The sequence below is a fragment of the Oryza glaberrima genome, chromosome 5 (assembly GCF_000147395.1).
Source record: "Oryza glaberrima chromosome 5, OglaRS2, whole genome shotgun sequence".
Classification (NCBI taxonomy): Eukaryota; Viridiplantae; Streptophyta; class Magnoliopsida; order Poales; family Poaceae; genus Oryza; species Oryza glaberrima.
The window spans coordinates 23,751,889-23,758,336 of record NC_068330.1 but is presented as its reverse complement, the minus strand read 5'-3'; the positions used below and the strand labels follow the sequence as shown (position 1 = coordinate 23,758,336).

The following is a 6,448-nucleotide window of genomic DNA, read 5'->3' as shown; positions in this document are numbered from 1 at the left end:
CTTTTAGTTGTTTACCTCTATTTAAGCACACTTTTAGCAAACATCACCAATCAAACTGTACAATCTCAATTGCACTATCATATTTTAAGTTGTAGCTATCTCAAGAGATCTTAAGATTTTTTTTCAGTGGTTAACATTTTCATATAGGTGAGGGAAAAAAAGGCTAGGGAAAGTAGCGAACGGACGAAGCAGCTGCTGGACGCCTTTAAGCTTTTTTACATAAAAATTGTTATTGACCTTAATTACTTAAATAACTCTGAATAGGCACTGGAATTAATTTGATAGCAGCTATGACATTGAAGAAGTTGATTGGGGAATTTTTTTTAGAAAAATAATTATTTTAATGAAAATTACAAAAATAGAAGCTGATATGCTAAAATTGCAAGTTTAATACTCTGTCGAATCCACAAATACCTGTCGAACTAGAGCATGGCAGGGGGCCTATCGAACATGCAGAGTTCGATAGGTCCTTCATGCACAGTGCTGCACAACAGTGTACAGTGCGCATAGTGATTGTTCTTTTTTTTATTATGTTTTATCCCATATCAAACAACTATAGTTCGATAGAGTATCGACAGGGGATAAAAAATACTATGTCAAAATGCAGTTGTTCGATATGTACCCTGTCGAATTTTGGCTGTTATATGGTTATATGGTGTACTAAACTTGCAATTTTAGTCTATCAACCTCTATTTTTACAATTCTCTATTAAAATAATATTATTTCTAAAAAATTCGTTGATTGGGTGGATTTTGTAATCCCTCAAGGGTGCTGTGCGTGGCCCTTTCCTTTCCTTTGTCCATTTGCAGCTTTGTCTCTTCGCTACCTCCTACTCTCCTAGTAACACCTCTATTCAAAAAACTCGAATATTAGGAAAGAAACTAATATCAAATAATTAGAAGGGGTGAGGCTTTGAACCCAAGTCGTCTAGCCCACCATCTTGTGGAGCTATCCGAAAGACCCTTGGACATTTCTCAACACCTCTATTCAAGACAATGCGTTTGATTGATGCAGTCCATATTTTTCAAAGTGATAGGTAAATACTAATTATTTATATGTAGTACCAAGGGGTGAGTGGTGACAAGAAAGAGTTAAAATTTCAGAAGAGAATAAATGCTAATCTTAACTATATTTGGTTGGCATGGCTTGTAACTCTTGAAGATTTCATTAGCTTTCGTCTACATTTTTTTTTCTGAACAGGCACTATCATATGGTACATCATGAGCCAAAACTCCATCAACAGTTCTCTGCAACTGTTTTTTTTTTTTTTGAACTGGCAACTGTTTGATTTACTACAATAGTGAAGCGTTTGATGACATAGCCGCAGTAACAAATAATGTTTCTATCCAGTTTACTGAACACATGACATTAACATCACAATTCATACAACAAAAATAAACAATAGTACTCTAACCTCTGTTCTGGCCATCTGTTCCTATCCGCAGCACGTCCCCATAACAGAATTGGCCCAAGATAGAAGGGCTCGAGACGGAGCGAGAGAGCGACCCATCTTCAAGGTACTTTGTTTTTAATCTTAATATATCCTAGTTTTCAAAAAAAAAAAATGGAGAAGCGCGAAAGCGAGTAGCAGCGGGAGTCGTAACAATCGGTGTGGATGAATTAATATAACATGGATTGGCTTATATTTGCTGAAAATAGTATCATTCGATTCATATTTGAATTTACATTCAAATGGATATTAGGGTGATCATATTTAAGGGAAACACTCATGTTTGTAGATTATAAAATCTACCCAAATTTTACTTCTACTACAAAATTTACTACTACTACTAGTCAACTTGCATGCAACATTAAAGAGGAAAAATATGTAGTGCAAACCACATATGTAGTGGAAACTTGGAAACTACCGTTAGATCGAGAAATGGACATCCGAGATTCGTCCACGTCATCATGAGTTAAAATTTAACTCGCAGATTCACTCAGGAGTTAAAATTTTACTGAGAGTTAAATTTTAACTTATGGTGACGTGCACGAATCCCGAACGTCCATTTCTCAATCTAACGATAGTTTCCAAGTTTTCACTACATATGTGATTTGCACTACATATTTTTCCAATTAAAGAAACTGGACTTGGACGAGAGTCAGTCAACAATATATCTAGCTAACTGGATCATACTGATTGCATAATAAAGCCACTAGATAAGGTTGTGTTTAGATTCCAACTTTTTTCTTCAAACTTTCAACTTTTCTGTCACATCAAATGTTTGAACATATGCATGGAGCATTAAATGTAGAAAAAATAACCAATTGTACAGTTTGCATGTAAATTGCGAGACGAATCTTTGAGCCTAATTAAGTGCTATAGTAACCCACATTTGCTAATGAAGGATTAATTAGGCTCAAAAGATTCATCTCACAGTTAAATCTGTAGTTTGTTTTGTTATTAGTATATGTTTAATATTTTAAATGTGTATCCGTATAAGTAAAAAAAAAAATTTGGCTCCGAACTAAACACGACCTAACACGACAACCTATATGAATCCCATTAAGGTGGTTTTTGGATCCAGGGACTTAACTTTAGTCTCTGTATTTAGACACTAATTTAGAGTATTAAATATAGACTACTTACAAAACTAATTACATAAATGAAAGCTAATTTGCGAGACAAATTTTTTAAGCCTAATTAAACCATAATTAGAGAATGTTTACTGTAGCATCACATAGGCTAATCATGGATTAATTAGGCTCAAAAGATTCGTCTCGCGAATTAGCCTAAGATTATGGATGGGTTTTATTAATAGTCTATGTTTAATATTTATAATTAGTGTCCAAACATCTTATATGATAGGGACTTAAAAGTTTCAGACCCATCTAAACAGGGTCTAAGATGGATCATGGATCCAAGAAGACTTCGCTGAGTCATAAACAATATGGTCATTGTAACTAGTGCGCATACCACTTGTTTGTCTTTTTCTTTTTCTAAAAGAAAGGCAAGAAGATACCACTTGTTTGTCATAATGAGGACCACCACTTGATTATAATGAGGACTTCACTGCGTCATTAACAATGATAATCAATGTACGTACGAATCTGATTTAGTCCCTTCGATTGCATAGACGAATTCACCACATGCACAAATCAAATTAAATCAACGCATACGATTTAAAGAAACACTGCCACAAAATTAAATCAACATATAAAATATTTTTGAGACTGCGTGTAGCGTAGATGGCATGGTGCAGCCGTACGTTGTGCTCTTCGCGACACGCGTTCAACTTTGGCAGCACGTACTCACCCTCTTTCTTAATAAATTCAACATTGGGTCTTTCCCCAGTATAATTTTTTGTGTTCTTTTACGCTTAGAAAATAAAAACAAAAAGAAGCGGGCACACGCATTTGTACTTTGTAGAGCATTTGGTTAGCACACTGACACTCCCGTTTGCTCTCCTCTAGCTCCTTCCTCAATGCCTTACTCAACGAAAAGGACAACTCAATTATCTTAGCTAAGTCATGGGTGGTGTCTGTGCGCAGATGTAGCTGTGTAGTAGCAATAGCCAATGCAAGGATTTGGGACCTTGGGTCCCTTTGCTTGTACTAATAATGAAGAGGACTTCACTTGGTCATAAAAAATGATGGCCGAAGGACAGCCTCAACCTGTAAATCATACTATATATCACCTACAGAGGGTGAAGCGAGTCAGTGTGAGGAAGCAGAGAAGAGTTTTCTAAAGGAAGGAGATGGGATCTTCAAGTGTTGTGCTATGGTGGGAAGAGTGGCAACTCCGCATCCTCGTCCTCGGCAGCCTCTTCCTGCAGTGCTTCCTTGCATTTGTTGCAGTTCACCGTAGGCGCTCCATCCCAGCATCCTTGAGATTCTTTATTTGGTTAGCTTACCTTGGTAGCGATGCTCTGGCGATATACGCTCTCGCCACACTGTTCAACCGGCACAAGACCAATAATCAAGGCGGCAGCCGTGTCCTCGCCACCCTGGTCAGCCCTCAAGGGAAGGCCGGTGGCGATGACACTGGCCTTGAAGTCTTTTGGGCTCCTGTCTTACTTCTCCACCTCGCTGGCCCGGACTCCATCACTGCCTACAACATCGAGGACAATGAGCTATGGAGGAGGCATGTCCTGACTATGATTTCTCAGGTGACAGTATCCCTCTATGTGTTTTGCAAGTCTTGGTCGGGTGAGAACAAGCTTCTTAGAGCAGCTGTTCTGTTGTTCATTGCTGGAACCCTCAAATGCATTGATAAGCCAATGGCTCTCAAGAGCGCTAGCATATACGGCCTAGTAACCTCATCTCCTTTCCATGACCAAAAGTCACAAAATAATGACCAAGGCAAGAATAGATCACTTGAAGCCTACATACAAGAAGCCAAGGGTTATTTTTCCAACCTAAAGATCAATGATGTTTATGTTGAGTTGGTAGCAGCTGCCCAAAACAAAGACCTACGGGTTATGCCGTTTTGGTTATTCGTAGACCTCGCATCTACCTTGTGTCATCGTCTTAGAGTCTTGCGTTTCTTCTTGGTTCTTGACAACAAGAGCGCAGATTCACTGCTATAGACCGCGCTGTGTGGTTCCTTCGTTCGTCTTTACACAAAGAAAAGCATGCTCCTCAGTTATTTTTGGGCAAAAGATAAAAGGAATGCTCTCATATCTACTTATTCCCACCTGAACAGGCTCTTAGCAGTATGCCTAACTATTTCTGCTGTCGCACTATTCCACCAGAGCCATAAACAAGGCTACAATAATAGTGATGTCAAGGTGACATATACCTTGCTATGGTGTACCGCTGCTCTAGAGGTGTACGCACTTTTCGGTCCCAAGTACAGTTTTTTCACCTGGTGTAACAATGTTGCCCAATACAATCTCGTAGGATTCTTCGCCCGGAACCAAACGCCCACTAGGTTGCTCAAGTTGGCCGGTTGTTTTTGGTGCAAGGACTATGTGGACCAGCACTGGTATGTCAACCAATGCTCATCGTCTTTCGCCATCACAAAGCTTGTAATTGAACAGGTTAAAGCCGGATGGAAGAACTACATAGAAGATACCTCCACCTACTGGATGTTCAACGATCGCAGAGGCCAGCTGACCATTCAACACGAGCTTTGCGATGAAGAGCTGTGCAAGAGCTTAGATGTGCCATTCGATGAGAGTATCATTGTTTGGCACATTGCAACTGACATATGCTTCTATGATGGTGCCCCTGCAGCTAATCATCATCATCTCAAGGCTGCCACTCGATGCAGAGAGATCTCCAACTACATGTTGTACCTGCTGGTGGTTAACCCGGATATACTAATGTCGGGCACCAGAGCGAACATCCTCTCCAATACATGCAAGGAGCTTCGTAGCATGTTCGAGGATGAGAAGCCACCGTCTGATGAAAGTGACCTTACAAGGGAGATACACAAAAGGGCCCAAAGCTCGAATGTCGACGCTGCTGCAACAGAAGAACTGATTCCCCGTGCATCCAAGCTTGCAAGCCAGTTGTTGGCCATGGATGGCGACAAGAGGTGGAAGGTGATGCAAGGTGTGTGGGTGGAGATGTTGTGCTTCTCCGCGAGCAGATGCAGAGGGTACTTGCATGCCAAGAGCTTAGGCCAGGGAGGGGAGTACCTCTCCTACGTGTGGCTCCTCTTGTGGTACATGGGCTTGGAGAGTGTGGCAGAGAGGCAACAGAGATAGGATTTCAGGAGTCACGTAGAAAGAGTAGCCAGCAGACAACTACCGTGTACCGAAACTGAGAGCTCTCAGGAACCCGAGATTCAAGAGGAGGAAGAAGCAGTTGTGCCATTGTTTCAGGAGGGAGACATAGGTGCGGCCGTTAGATCAAATGTTGAAGATGAGGAAGCAGGAGCAGTCACATTGGAAATTCAAGATGATGAAGAAGCGGCAACGACTGCACATGGTTCCAAAGCAATTGTCCTGGGGGACAACAATGTCTGAAATTCGTGTGGTTTGTCTTTAGTTTGCTGCATTTCCTTGTTTTTATTTTTCAGTTTTCATGTTTGTTGGTGTTAGTGTTGTTGCTTGACTCTTTTATGTTGTTGCTACTTCTCTAGCTTTGTAGCCTTATAATAATAAAAGACTGTGTGTCGGATGATCACTGCTACAGTAAGTGCCCTTTACTGTTATTTCCAACTTTTTCACCACAATTGTGTGCATATTAGTTATTGATATAAACGTCCACGCTTTTTCTCATTAAACTCGACGAATTATTCTGGGGTGCTGTGAATGCAAACTATTCTTGAGTACCTCAACCTCCGGACCATCCTGAGATCTTGGAAGCAACCCACTGCTCAACCGGATGCTCTTTCTTGGAAGTGGGAACCATCGGGGGAGTACACTTCCCGGTCGGTTTACCAGGTGCTATATATGGGGAGAATCCCGTTCCAATCAATGCCAATTTGAAATTCCTTGGCTCCTCCACGTTGTCACTACTTCGTTTGGGTGACCGCTCTGAACGGGTGTTGAGCGGC

At 40.7% G+C, this 6,448-nt stretch overlaps 1 pseudogene; it reads left to right on the top strand.

Annotated features, from left to right (window-relative positions):
• The first annotated feature begins 3,679 nt into the window (after positions 1-3,679).
• Positions 3,680-6,063, top strand: LOC127774757 (uncharacterized; annotated as a pseudogene).
• The last annotated feature ends 385 nt before the right edge of the window (positions 6,064-6,448 follow it).